Below are 15,769 nucleotides of genomic sequence, written 5' to 3'. Positions count from 1 at the left end.
TAATCACAAGTCTAGCTTTATATTTATCAATTGTACAATCATGTCTCTGTTTCTTCTTAAATATCCACTTGCTACCTATGGCCTTACAACCTTCAGGTAAACCATACAAGCCCAAGTGTGATTAGAAACTATGGAGTATAATTCTCTTTTAATAGTCTCATTCCAAAATATAACATTTATTGATATCATTGCTGCATCATAAGTCTTCGAGTCTCCTTCTATTAAATAAATAGACACTAATTCGTCATTTAAAATATTAATATCAAAAGTTTCAGTTAAGAAAGTAGTGATAAAATCAGGAAAAAAACTTGTCTCAATTCTACGACTCTTACTCCTTCTAAGTTCATTTTCAAGCTCATTAGAAGTAACTCTATAAGAAGGTACAACATGCAAATTAATAGACATAGACATAGAAGCATTATTTTGCGCATCACTCCGCACATTGCATATAGAGACATAAATCTATATGCAACACTATTTTGAGCATAAATAATAAATATATTATCAAAAGTCTTAGAACTAACATTTACTCATTTAATATAAGGTAGACAAACCTTAGCCAAACACCCACACACTTTCAGAAATTTCAAGTTAGGAGCAAACCCTTTCTAAAACTCATATGAGGTCTTGTCTAACTTTTTATGCGGGTGTCTATTAAGAATATAACATGCATACAAGACTGTTTCTCCCCACATATTGTTCGATAGACTATAACTCAAAAGCATAGAGTTCATCATTTCTTTAAGGGTTCTATTTTTTCGTGTGGCTAAACCATTTTGTTGGGGAGTATATGGAGCACTAACTTCATGTATAATACCATTTTTCTCACAAAAATCTTCTAGAGTTTTAGTAGTACATTCACCACCCCTATCAGGTCTAAACTTCTTGATTTTCCTGTCTAATTGATTTTCCACTTCTGATTTAAATTTCAAATTATTCTTTCAGCTTCATCTTTAGACTGAAGAAGATATACCTTAGTGTATCTAGAAAAGTTATCAACAAAAGTAATGTAATACCTTTTTCCACCGCTGCTAAATCTGAATGTTTAGTTAAAGTTATTCAGTCTTTCTACTAATAAAGAGTTTGAAAGGTTTCTTGGCATGCTTTGCTTCTACACAGATATGAAATGTAGAAAAATCATCAGTTTTTATCATAGGAATTAATTCCATTTTTCTGAGCATTTTAATAGAAGAAAAATTAACATGACATAGTCTACCATGCCACAAATTAATAGACTTATCAATATAAGAAGAATTTTAAATGCTTGCATTATTGACAATCTCTTGAACAATGTTTAATACAAATAATCCTCCACTAAGATATCCCTTCCCATCAAAGTCTCCTCTGTGAGAAATAATTATTTTATTAGCTTCAAACACAAGTTTAAGGCTACTTTGTTGAGCAATGCTCCAGAAACTAAGTTTCTACGAAGGGAGGGAACATACAAAACATTGTTCAAGAATAATGTCTTTCTAGAAGTTAATTTCAACAAAACTTTTCCTTTACCCATTACTACATCAGTAGTGGAGTCACCAATATATATACACTCTCTATCAGTAGACTCCTCAAAGTCATGTAATAACTCTTTATTAGCAGAGAAATGTCTTGAGGCGCCTGTTTCTAGCACCCTGCCAATTTTATTTGCCTGAAGATTTGCCTCAACGACTACAACAACAACCACTTCATTACCTTCAACAAGATTGGCTTGGACATCACTTTGTCCTTCCTTCTTTGAGTCTTGCCCTTTTCTTTGATAGCATCTGGCAGCTCTGTGACCAACTTTTCTACAAACAAAAGAAGAGCCCTTAAATTTTTAAATTTTACTCTCTGGCTTGTTGAGTTGATTTTTATTCTTCATAAGTTCTTTTTACGACACTTTCTTGTGTTTGCCTTTTAACCTGTCTTTCACAACAGTACCGGAAGATTCAACAAGATTCGCGTTAGAAGAATTAAGAGAAAGTTCTTCCATCTTATCTTTGAGATGGTTCGCCTTTTCAGTCCTCATGTGACTGATAAGTTCTTAAAGGGTTTAATTCTTTTTCTTCTGTTTTAATTGATTTCTATTATCACTTCAAGATGGTGGAAATTTTTCAAGAAGAACATTAGCCTGAAATATCTCACATATCTTCATGTCCTAGTTGAGAACATCACCAGTCAAGTTCTCATATTTGTGAACTTGTTCCATTATTGGCTTATTATCAACCATTTGGAATTTAATCCACTGACATACAACATAATTTTTCTTTCCTGCATCATCAACATTATATTTCTTTTCCAAACTATCCCATATTTCTTTGGCATATTTATAGTTTAAAAATAAATCAAACAAAGTATTAGCCATATGATTTAGCAAATGTCCTATACCAATTTGTTATCCTTTTCAAACTTCTTTTTAACAGCATCGTCAACAGTTATTACATTGATAGGATCAGTATTAAAACATAATCAACTTCTAATTGGTAATGGAATGTGTGAATTTTGCAGCCATCATTTCTGATTTTCTAATACATGACATTGCGCCGAACATGCCAACACCATATCTTCTTCAACTATATCCATTTTAAAGAAAAGTTTTGAGTGTTATTTTAGAGGATCTAAATCACTTGGTAAATTATGATCCAACATTTCTTACCTTGCATTAATGAGTAGTTATTAGATTCATACAAAATTTAATTTGATCAAATATGAATTTAATGAATCAAGACCATTTAAGGCGAATGAGGTAAAAAGAAATATGCGTTTTCTTGTTCATTGTTATTTTCTCATAAAAGTCATGGTATATAAGTTATATTCACTTTATTTAAATAACATTTCTTTTTATAATATTAGTCTTTTTCTATGAAATTATTCATTTTTTCCAAGTTGAATTTGAATATTTTACTTAGTTTTAAAGAAAGAACTTTCCAAACTTTATTTTATAAAAATAGAAATGAATCAACAACGTTAAAAAAGATTATTGAAACATTATTGATGTTGGTCTCCTGCTCCAAGTATGGAGGAATATCTAATGATTTTTCCTGACTCACCACACTCATAGTAGGACTAGGAACCACCATGTACTAACAAAAAACCAAATACATTGAATGTTCACCGTAATCTGAAAACCATTAAGAGCAACCCTAATAAGTCTTGACCCAAGTTGTAGAAACTTTGTCAAATATTACCTCCCTCAGACACTTACGTAACTGCATGATCATGTATACTGAACCGAGGATGAATACCCCTCCTTATGGATCCCCCTCTAGATGAGGTAATACTAAAATAACAACAAGGGAAGGGCTTCTTCTATGCTATCCCTAAATTCCATGCGACTCATAAGCTCCAAGACCACCTTGATGCTCCAGACAAGGTTGTTTGATAAGCTGCTTCAACGGATATAATAAGTCAAACTTCTCCTGAATTGGAAAATTCTTAGTCTCATCTGGTAAAATCACCAAATCATGGAGAGACAAGGCATGAAATCTTTCCAAAATCGATCTGAAATACCATATTAAGTCAAGTTCTCCAACAGAAGTTACAAGGAATGAACATGTTGTTATAATATCGACATCAGACTACCACCACTTCGTAGATAGGCCCCACATGTGAAAAGTAGTGTAATCTACTCTGTCGGACTCCACCAACTCCACATTTTGTAACATCTCATGACAACTCACAAGAAACAATTTAAATTTAAACTTCAATAAATCTTGTGTGTGTATATCTAGCTATTTGGCTATAGATACTACTTAGAAGTTATAAGATGAACCTAAATAAACTTGAACTATCTTTACACTCTTCTGGTTAATTAATTTTGTCAAATGATCTATTTGAATATTCAGTGAAGGATTTGATCAATGAACATTCTGTTCTTTCTACAATGCCGAATGGATTCTGACAAATTCTTCAACTCGGATCAAATTAATAAAACCCCAAATAAATTATAAATTTTAGTTAGGGTTCTAGGAGACGATTTCTTTGAAACAAATGTTATTTATTGAAAATAAACTCCAACTAAGAAATAAATATGAAGAAAGAAGAATATTTTACTAATTAACGGTTTGAGTACAATTTGTCCATTTCTTGATTCTTCTGTAGGATAATTTGCATCTAAAATAGATTTTGTTTGATCTTATGTTAAGAGGATTTGTGGACTTTCATGTAGTATTTATGGTCACAAAGAGTCCGCCCACATCTTGATCTCTTTGTAAATGTTCCATGAATTTATGAAATTTTCGAGATCCCTCTCTAAGGGATATAGTACCCTTTATCTAGTGTGAGTTAGGATTACTCTTCAAGAATTAGGATTAGTCTTCAAGAATTCTAAATGAAGTTGGACTCATCTGGTAGAGTCCCACACAATTTTGATGTCTACAAAAGTTGAGTCTTTGTCTCATGAAGAATTGATTACTTTTTAAATAGCCTTTCTGGGCACATAGTTCACTTTACTCTCTTATTGGTTGGAGTTTATTGTTTGAGGTGTAATCAACAGTTCCAGGAAAGGTCTTAAGCGATCGCATACACAGAGGACCCAACAACATCTCCAAGCACGTTTCAGATTCCCATCCGAACATGGACATATGATCCAATTTCTCAAAAATCCTCAATAGTACAACATCTTTGTCTTTGCAAATTTCGTGAGGCATGGAAAAGGTGCTTGTGCATGCCAGTTTTAAGTGCAAATTGAGCATATTATTCTTTGTTTACAGATGCTTACCTCAAATCATTAATTAGTCATGGAGTCAGTTTGAATATTTTAAATAGATATGTGTTGCACCAACATAATCTAGCACTGTATCTCTTAGAATTTCTAGCGTTGATATCATTGTGGAATATGATATGTGAGTAAGAGTTTCAACAAGCAATAAAGGATAATGGAACTTGTAAGTAGCAAGGTTTCAAAGTACCAGACATTAACTAGCTTATCAGAATTAACTAAATCAATGTGCAACCCAATCCAATTCATAAGTGGTAAAGTCGCTACTTCCCTACACGAGGTGAGGTAGGCACCTATTAGTTCCTTGACCACATTAACTACTTCTTACTATTTCAAATCGTTTGCCTTAGCCTATTATACATTTTATCGAAGGCAAAGGGAACTCTTAGTCGAAGAACTTGAGAATTATCATCAGGAATGATTCACGTTAGAAGATCAAATGGTTCATTATGCATAAATTTCATATTTTACGAGCGCATCCAAAGTTGCAAAGTGTAACATTGGAAATGATTTTATTTTCTTAATTCTGAGTAAACCCTCATGCTGACTTTCATAATTCTTAAATAGTTGTCTACTGACATCACATTTGAGAAAAGAGTCTCCAAGTTTCCCAAGTGATTTTGAATGAAACTATTAGAGGCATTTCTTTGTTGTCATTCCTTCCAAAATCTTACTAGTTGGGATACAAAGTTTTAGTTTCGAATGATTCGAAAGCATTCTTTTCAAGTTTATTCACCATGAATGCTTTCCCAATAAAGTCTAAAGGTTCAAGCACGACAGATAGTTATTGGCAAAATATTCTTGAGCTCGTGTAACGACCTGTTTAGTAGTTTTGAGCAGCAGATTTTATTTCTGGAAAAATAGGCTGACACGATGGAACCCACGACGGAACGTCATGGGCACAACGGACCGTCGAGGGTGTCTCGTCCCAAAACACTTAGAAATTCTGAAAATTGGGTGCTGAAATCGACTCTCTGAACTCTGTGACGGACCTGCAAGACGGACCGTCACAGGCACGACGAACCGTCGTGATCCACCATTTCAAAACACTTCAACTCTTGAGAATTTGGTACAGGGAACGATTCTCTGAACGTCGTGACGGAAGTGCAGGACGGACTGTCGTCGGTACGACGGGCCGTCACAGACTCCTTAAGGAAATCGAGTCTCTGACGAACCTGCATGACGGACCGTCACAGGCGCGACGGGCAGTCACAAGTTGCGTAATCCCAGTTGAAGTCAGAATTCTGGTTAAGTTTTAAAGGGGCGTTTTGGACTATTCCTGCTATAATTATATATTTCGTGGGTCTACATTAATAACTCAATTTCTTGGGGGATAAAAGAGGTAACCTTAAGTTAATTAGTGGGCTATTATTGTCATCTTTTATTCTTAATTATATACTAATTAGGGTAAAAGAAAGAGGGTTTGAATAAAGAAAATAGAAAGAACAAGAGAAAGAGAGAGAAGGGAATCGATAGAGAGAGGGACGATCGAGAAGGGGAAAAAAACAAAGCTTTGGGAAAATTTGCTTGCTTGATCACGAATCTTCGGTGGAGGTAGGTTATGGTTTTCATGCTTTCATAGTAAACTCTTAATAGAGAATGATATGTATTGGTAGTATTGTAAACCCTGCTATGTGTTTAATTGTATGCATGCATGAACGTGATTATATAATTGTGATTATATTAAGCATGATGATGTTATTGAATCCCAAATCTTGATAAAAACCTAATTTCTTTTTAATGATGATGCCTTGGTAAGGGAGAAGACTTGATGAACTAAAGTAATGAGATTGATGATGCATTGGTAAGAAAGAAGGCTTGATGAATTGATGAAAGGAAATTAGGGGATCGGGTGTCTCGAACCGACACGTAGTATTAGGGGATCCGGTGTCACGAACCGACACGTAGTATTAGGGGATCGGGTGTCACGAACCGACACGTAGTATTAGGGGATCGGGTGTCACGAACTGACACGTAGATTTAGGGGATCGGGTGTTACGAACCGACATGTAGATTTAGGGGATCGGGTGTCACAAACCGACATGTAGATTTAGGGGATCGGGTGTCACAAACCGACACGTAGATTTAGGGGATCGGGTGTCACGAACTGACACGTAGATTTAGGGGATCGGAGTATCACGTACCGACACAAGAGGATTAATGAATATGAGGGAGTGGAGTGTCACGTACCGACACAAGAGAAATAAACATAATGAATCTTGAAAGATGTTAATATACTCAATCTAATGAACATGATTCCCAAATGAGTATGGTATTGAGGCTTGAGTCCTCATGTGTGAACTTGATGGTAATTGTTAATGATATAGTATTTGTTGTGTCTACATGTTGAGTATCATAGTTGATTTTATGATATTACTTGGTATATATTGATTTCTATTTTGAGTTGGCCGATGATATCTACTCAGTACCCGTGTTTTGTACTGACCCCTACTTTTATGTTTTCTTCTTGTTTATTTGTGGAGTGCAGCAAACGTGCCATCGTCTTCAACTCAACAGTAATTCAAGCCATTCTTACTACATCGGAAATTCAGGGTGAGCTAATGCTTCTAGCTTGGACTGGATCTTCTTCTTCAAGTCTTGATGACGTGAACTTCCGGCATGGACTAGCTTCTTATGTATTTTTAGCTTTTAGAATACTCTTAGTTTAGTCGTTTGATCGTAGATGTTCTTGTGGTGATAACTTCCAGATTTTGGGGAATAATAGATGTTGAATTTTAGAAGTTAATGAATTGGTCTTTATTTAATGAGTTTAAGTCTTCTGCATTACTTTCTGTTGATATTATATTGAAATGTTAAGGTTAGATTGGTTGGTTCGCTCACATAGGAGGGTAAGTGTGGGTGCCAGTCGCAACCCGGTTTGGGTCGTGAGAAACTTGGTATCAGAGCATTAGGTTCGTTGGTCTCATCACACAAGAACGAGTCTAGTAGAGTCTTAAGGAACGGTAGGGGGACGCCTTTACTTTTCTTTGAGAGGATACAAGACTTTAGGAAAATTCCATTCTTTCTTTCTTTCGTGTTATTACTTGGATCCAATTGGTATCTAGGTGATACAAATTGGTATCTGACCATCTTCACTCTATTTCGCGGATGGTTAGAACTAGAGAAACGACTACGCCAACACCAACATCGGCAAGACAAGAAGCGTCTGAGCCAGCCACTGGGGCTGTAGCTCGAGGAAGAGTAGCAGCAAGAGGCCGCCGTAGAGGTCGTGGGAGGACGTCCTCTAGAGGAAGAGGACGAGCACCTTGCCCGTCTGATACTAGGGCGGTGACTCCTCCACCGACTGAGGAAGTGGTAAGAGAGGGTGAGGAAGGGGAGAATGAACAAGTGCAAAATGAGGAATTTCCACCCCAACCTACCCCAGAGATGATCAATCAGGTTCTCGCTTATCTTAGTGGGTTGTCTGATCAGGGTCAAGCCCCTCCAGTGTTTTCTGCACCAACACCTCCGGTTTCAGAGGTACAACATGCAGCCACTATGGCTCCTCGTATGGATGCCTCATTGGACATAGGCACGTTTCCACGTCTGACTACTGGGCCCATAATGACAAGTGATCAGCATGAACTTTTCAGTAAGTTCTTGAAATTGAAACCTCCAGTCTTCAAGGGTGCTGAATCTGAGGATGCTTATGATTTTCTGGTTGACTGTCATGAGCTACTACACAAGATGGGCATAGTAGAACGGTTTGGTGTTGAGTTCGTGAGTTATCAGTTTCAAGGGAATGCCAAAATGTGGTGGCGGTCACATATTGAGTGTCAACCAACGGAGGCACCACCTATGTCTTGGGCCTCATTCTCTAGCTTGTTTATGGAGAAGTATATCCCTCGGACATTGAGGGATAGGAAAAGGGAGGAGTTCTTGAGCCTAGAGCAAGGTAGGATGTCTGTCAATGCATATGAGGCTATGTTTTGTGCACTATCCAGATATGCCACCCAACTTTGTTTCAGTCCACAAGAGCAGATTCGTCATTTTGTGAAGGGGTTGAGGTCAGAGTTGCGGATTTCAGCCTTACAGGTAGCGGCTACGGCAAAATCCTTCCAAGAGGTGGTAGATTTCGTGGTAGAGGTGGAAGGAGTGAAGCCAGATGAATTCACCATGGCATCGATATCAAAGAGGTTTCGAAAGGGAGGTGAGTTTAATGGTTCTTACTCTAGAGGACAGGGTTCCGGAGGTTACTCAGTTCTACCAATTCAGTCTTCGCTACAGACTGTAGTTGGGGGTCCACCTCAGACCAGTCAACACTTCTCTGAGAGGCCTATGCTTGACTCTAGAGAGTGTTATGGATGTGGGGAGACTGGACATATTAGGAGGAATTGTCCCAAATAGAGTTATAGACCCCCAATGGCTAGAGGTAGAGGTGGTCATGGTAGAGGCCGTTATTCTGGAGGACGTGGTGGTCTAGGTAATGGTGGTCACCAAAATGGTCGAGGTGATGGGCAAACTGGAGCCACTACATCACAACATGGTAGGGGCAACGGACAAACAAACGAAAGGGCCCATTGTTACGCTTTCCCTGGGCGGTCTGAAGCGGAGGCATCTGATGCTGTCATCACAGGTAATCTTCTAGTTTGTGATTGCATGGCTTCTGCATTGTTTGATCCTGGATCCACATTTTCTTATGTATCTTCCTCATTTGCTAATGGTCTAAATTTACATTGTGAATTACTTGATATGCCTATTCGTGTTTCTACTCCGGTGGGTGAGTCAGTGGTAGTTGAAAAGGTATATAGGTCTTGTTTGGTGAACTTTGTGGGGAGCAACACTTATGTAGATTTGGTTATCTTAGAAATGGATGATTTTGACGTAATTCTGGGTATGACTTGGCTTTCTCCGCAATTTGCGATCTTGGATTGTAATGCTAAAACGGTGACGTTAGCCAAGCCTGGGACAGATCCGTTAGCGTGGGAGGGTGACTACACTTCCAATCCGGTGCGTATCATCTCCTTTCTTCGTGCTAAGAAAACGGTTAGTAAAGGGTGTTTAGCTTTCTTGGCACATCTCAAGGATGACACTACCCAAGTACCTTCGATCGAGTCGGTTTTGGTGGTCCGTGAGTTTCTGGATGTGTTCCCTGCAGATCTTCCTGGTATGCCACCAGATAGGGATATTGACTTCTGTATTGATCTTGAACCGCGTACTCGCCCCATTTCTATACCCCCTTATAGAATGGCTCCCGCGGAGTTAAGAGAGTTAAAAGCACAACTTCAAGAGTTGTTGAGCAAAGGCTTCATTAGACCAAGTGCATCTCCTTGGGGTGCTCCTGTTTTGTTTGTAAAGAAGAAGGATGGGAGTTTTCGAATGTGTATAGACTACATACAACTAAACAAGGTAACCATAAAGAACAAGTATCCTCTTCCTCGCATTGATGACTTGTTCGATCAGTTACAAGGTGCTTGTGTCTTCTCTAAGATTGACTTGAGATCCGGTTATCATCAATTGAAAATACGGGCAACGGATGTGCCAAAGACTGCTTTTCGAACGAGGTATGGGCATTACGAATTTGTAGTGATGTCTTTTGGTCTTACGAATGCCCCTGCTGCATTCATGAGCTTGATGAACGGGATTTTTAAGCCTTATTTGGACCTCTTCGTGATCGTATTTATTGATGATATACTGATATACTCAAAGAGCAAGAAGGAACATGAGGAGCATTTGAGAATGGTGTTAGATTTATTGAGGAAGAAGAAGCGTTATGCCAAATTCTCCAAGTGTGAGTTTTGGCTAGATTCAGTGTCCTTCTTGGGACACGTGGTCTCTAAGGAAGGAGTGATGGTGGATCCATCTAAGATTGAGATAGTAAAGAATTGGGTAAGACCTACTAATGTGTCAGAAATACGTAGCTTTGTTGGGTTAGCTAGCTACTACCACCGATTTGTCAAGGGATTCTCTGCTATTGCTTCCCAAATGACGAACTTGACTAAGCAAAATGTTCCATTTGTATGGTCGGATGAGTGTGAAGAAAGCTTTCAGAAGCTCAAGACTTTGTTGACTACCGCACCCATTCTCACCTTGTCAGTGGAAGGTAAGAATTTCATTGTCTATTGTGATGCATCCTATTTGGGTTTGGGTGCAGTGCTAATGCAAGAGAAGAATGTGATTGCTTATGCTTCAAGACAATTAAAAGTGCATGAACGTAACTATCCAACTCATGATTTGGAATTGGCCGCGGTAGTGTTTGCATTAAAGCAATGGAGACACTATTTATATGGGGTTAAGTGTGAGGTCTATACGGATCATCGTAGCCTACAGTATGTCTTTACTCAGAAAGATTTGAACTTGAGACAGAGGAGATGGATGGAACTACTGAAGGACTACGACATCACTATTTTGTATCATCCGGGGAAGGCGAATGTTGTAGCGGATGCTTTAAGTAGAAAGGCGGGAAGCATGGGAAGTCTAGCTCACTTGCAAGCCTCTAGACGTCCATTGGCTAGAGAGGTTCAGACTCTGGCTAACGACTTGATGAGGTTAGAAGTAAATGAGAAGGGAGGATTGTTGGCTTGTGTGGAGGCAAGATCTTCTTTTCTTGACAAGATTAAGGGAAAACAGTTTGATGATGAGAAACTAAGCAGAATCCAAGATAAGGTGTTGCGAGGAGAGGCTAAGGAAGCACAAATCGATGAGGAAGGTGTTTTGAGAATAAAGGGAAGGGTATGTGTACCCCGCATCGATGATTTGATCAACACTATTCTGACAGAGGCTCATAGTTCAAGGTATTCTATACATCCGGGTGCAACCAAGATGTATCGTGACCTAAAGCAACACTTTTGGTGGAGTAGAATGAAGCGTGATATTGTTGACTTTATTGCCAAGTGTCCAAATTGTCAACAAGTAAAGTATGAACACCAAAGGCCCGGAGGAACACTTCAGAGAATGCCCATTCCGGAATGGAAGTGGGAAAGAATTGCAATGGACTTTGTGGTTGGTCTTCCAAGGACAATGGGTAAGTATGACTCCATTTGGGTGATTATTGATAGGTTAACTAAATCTGCTCATTTCATTCCGGTAAAGGTGACTTACAATGCAGAGAAGTTAACCAAGATATATATCTCAGAAATCGTTCGATTGCATGGGGTTCCACTATCCATCATATCAGATAGAGGTACGCAGTTTACTTCTATGTTTTGGAAAACATTGCATGCGGAATTGGGTACTAGGTTGGAACTTAGTACTGCGTTCCATCCTCAGACCGATGGTCAGTCTGAAAGGACGATTCAAGTGTTGGAGGATACGCTTCGTGCGTGTGTGATAGAATTTGGTGGCCTTTGGGATAACTTCTTACCCTTAGCGGAATTTTCATACAATAATAGCTATTACTCAAGCATTGATATGGCTCCATTTGAAGCATTGTATGGTAGGAGATGTAGGTCCCCCATTGGTTGGTTTGATGCATTCGAGGTGAGACCTTGGGGTATTGATCTTTTGAGGGATTCGATAGAGAAAGTGAAATCTATTCAAGAAAAGCTTCTAGCGGCGCAAAGTAGGCAAAAAGAATATGCATATCGAAAGGTTAGAGACTTAGAGTTCATGGAGGGTGAACAAGTCTTGTTGAAAGTTTCTCCAATGAAAGGGGTGATGCGGTTTTGTAAAAAAGGTAAACTTAGCCCGAGGTACATTGGTCCCTTTGAAGTACTTAAGCGAGTAGGGGAGGTGGCTTATGAGTTAGCCTTGCCTCCAGGGCTGTCCGGGGTACATCCGGTATTCCATGTGTCGATGTTGAAAAGATACCATGGGGATGGAAACTATATTATCCGTTGGGATTCAGTTTTGCTTGATGGAAATTTTTCCTATGAGGAGGAGCCTGTTGCTATTCTAGATAGAGAAATTCGCAAGTTGAGATCAAGGGAGATTGCATCCATCAAAGTTCAATGGAAGAATCGACCCGTTGAAGAAGCCACTTGGGAGAAGGAGGTTGATATGCGAGAAAGATATCCACACCTGTTCACAGATTCAGGTACTCCTTTTCGCCCTTATTCTCCTTCTTGTGATCGTTCGAGGACGAACGATGGGTAAATTGGTATCTAATGTAACAACCTGTTTAGTCGTTTTGAGCAGCAGATTTTATTTTTGGAAAAACAGGCTGAGACGACGGAACTCACGATGGAACGTCATGGGCACGGCGGACCGTCGAGGGTGTCTCGTCCCAAAACACTTAGAAATTCTGAAAATTGGGTGCTGAAATCGACTCTCTGAACTCTGTGACGGACCTGCAGGACTGATCGTCACAGGCACGACGAACCGTCATGATCCACCGTTTCAAAACACTTCAACTCTTGAGAATTTGGTACAGGGAATGATTCTCTGAACGTCGTGACGGAAGTGCAGGACGGACCGTCGTAGGTACGACGGGCCGTCACAGACTCCTCAAGGAAATCGAGTCTCTAACGAACCTGCATGACGGACCGTCGCAGGCGCAATGGGCCGTCACAGGTTGCGTAATCCAGTTGAAGTTGGAATTCTGGTTAAGTTTTAAAGGGGCGTTTTGGACTATTCCTGCTATAATTATATATTTCGTGGGTCTACATTAATAACTCAATTTCTTGGGGGATAAAAGAGGTAACCTTAAGTTAATTAGTGGGCTATTATTGTGATCTTTTATTCTTAATTATATACTAATTAGGGTAAAAGAAAGAGGGTTTGAATAAAGAAAATAGAAAGAACAAGAGAAAAAGAGAGAAGGGAATCGATAGAGAGAGGGACGATCGAGAAAGGGAAAAACACAAAGCTTTGGGAAAATTTGCTTGCTTGATCACGAATCTTCGGTGGAGGTAGGTTATGGTTTTCATGCTTTCATAGTAAACTCTTAATAGAGAATGATATGTATTGGTAGTATTGTAAACCCTGCTATGTGCTTAATTGTATGCATGCATGAACGTGATTATATAATTGTGATTATATTAAGCATGATGAAGTTATTGAATCACAAATCTTGATAAAAACCTAATCTCTTTTTAATGATGATGCCTTGGTAAGGGAGAAGGCTTGATGAACTAAAGTAATGAGATTGATGATGCCTTGGTAAGAAAGAAGGCTTGATGAATTGATGAAAGTAAATTAGGGGATCGGGTGTCACGAACCGACACGTAGTATTAGGGGATCGGGTGTCACGAACCGACACGTAGTATTAGGGGATCGGGTGTCACGAACTGACACGTAGTATTAGGGGATCGGGTGTCACGAACCGACACGTAGATTTAGGGGATCGGGTGTCACGAACCGACACGTAGATTTAGGGGATCGGGTGTCACGAACCGACACGTAGATTTAGGGGATCGGGTGTCACGAACCGACACGTAGATTTAGGGGATCGGGTGTCACGAACCGACACGTAGATTTAGGGGATCGGAGTGTCACGTACCGACACAAGAGAATTAATGAATATGAGGGAGTGGAGTGTCATGTACCGACACAAGAGAAATAAAGATAATGAATCTTGAAAGATGTTAATATAATCAATCTAATGAACATGATTCCCAAATGAGTATGGTATTGAGGCTTGAGTCCTCATGTGTGAACTTGACGGTAATTGTTAATGATATAGTATTTGTTGTTGCTACATGTTGAGTATCATAGTTGATTTTATGATATTACTTGGTATATATTGATTTCTATTTTGAGTTTGCCGATGATATCTATTCAGTACCGTGTTTTGTAATGACCTCTACTTTTATGTTTTCTTCTTGTTTATTTGTGGAGTGCAGCAAACGTGCCATCGTCTTCAACTCAACAGTAATTCAAGCCAGTCTTACTACATCGGAAATTCAGGGTGAGCTAATGCTTCTAGCTTGGACTGGATCTTCTTCTTCAAGTCTTGATGCCTTGAACTTCCAGCATGGACTAGCTTCTTATGTATTTTTAGCTTTTAGAATACTCTTAGTTTAGTCATTTGATCGTAGATGTTCTTGTGGTGATGACTTCCAGATTTTGGGGAATAATAGATGTTGAATTTTAGAAGTTAATGAATTGGTCTTTATTTAATGAGTTTAAGTCTTCCGCATTACTTTCTGTTGACATTATATTGAAATGTTAAGGTTAGATTGGTTAGTACGCTCACATAGGAGGGTAAGTGCGGGTGCCAGTCGCAACCCGGTTTGGGTCGTGACACTTCGAGAATCTTATGAATTCTAAGGTATATACATGTAGCAGTGAATCTGTTCGGCGGAGTTTGGGGATTCACTACCATATGTGTATTCCGAGAATTCATAAGATTGTTGAGGTCAACGATAACTATCTACCGTGCTACAACCTTTAGACCTTATAGGGCAATCATCCATCCCGAAAAAACTTTAAAAGAATGCTTTTGAATCGCCACAAAGTAAAACTTTGTATCCCAACCGCTAAGATTTTGGAAGTAATGACAACAAAGAAATGTCTCCAGAATTTTCATTTAGAATCACTTGAGAAGCTTGGCAAATCTTTTCTCAGATATGCTATTAGTATACAATTGTTTAAGAGTGACGAAAATTATCATGAGGGTCTTCTCAACATTAAGAAAAATAAAATCATTTCCAATGTTGCATTTTTCAAGCTTGGATGTGCTCGTAAAATTCTGAGATTTATCGGTGATGAACCATTCTATCTCAAAGTGTGGACAATTCCTTGTGAAAATCCTCAAGTTTTCAACTTGAAAAAATTTCTTGATGCCTTCAGTAGAAATATGTTTTAGGGTAAAGTATAGGAAATTAGAAACAAGATAGTAGCTGATGTGTTTGAGGAACTAACAGGTGCCTACCTCATCTTGGACGGGCAACGTAGCAGCTTTATCATTTATGAAATTGATCCGGATGGACATTGATTTTATTTATGCACCTATCTTAAGGAACTTCATTGTGAATGCTAAGAATCTAGTCAATGTACGGTACTTAGAAATCACTGCTACACTACAAGTTTCACGAATCTTCGCTGCTTGATTGAATGATAATTCATGGATCTTACGTTCTACATAAGATTCCACGATGCTATTAGAACTTAAAATTTCTTGGAGATGTAATGCTAAATTATGTTGTCACAACATATCTCTGTTTCAAATATCGAGGCTTGTTACAAGACTAA

The 15,769-nt window shown here is 38.7% G+C and overlaps 1 pseudogene; it reads left to right on the top strand.

Annotated features, from left to right (window-relative positions):
- The first annotated feature begins 15,011 nt into the window (after positions 1–15,011).
- On the top strand, positions 15,012–15,769 carry LOC101247057 (endoribonuclease Dicer homolog 2-like; annotated as a pseudogene).

This window comes from Solanum lycopersicum, chromosome 1 (assembly GCF_036512215.1).
Source record: "Solanum lycopersicum chromosome 1, SLM_r2.1".
NCBI classification, from domain to species: domain Eukaryota; kingdom Viridiplantae; phylum Streptophyta; class Magnoliopsida; order Solanales; family Solanaceae; genus Solanum; species Solanum lycopersicum.
This window is presented reverse-complemented; position numbering and strand designations above follow the sequence as displayed.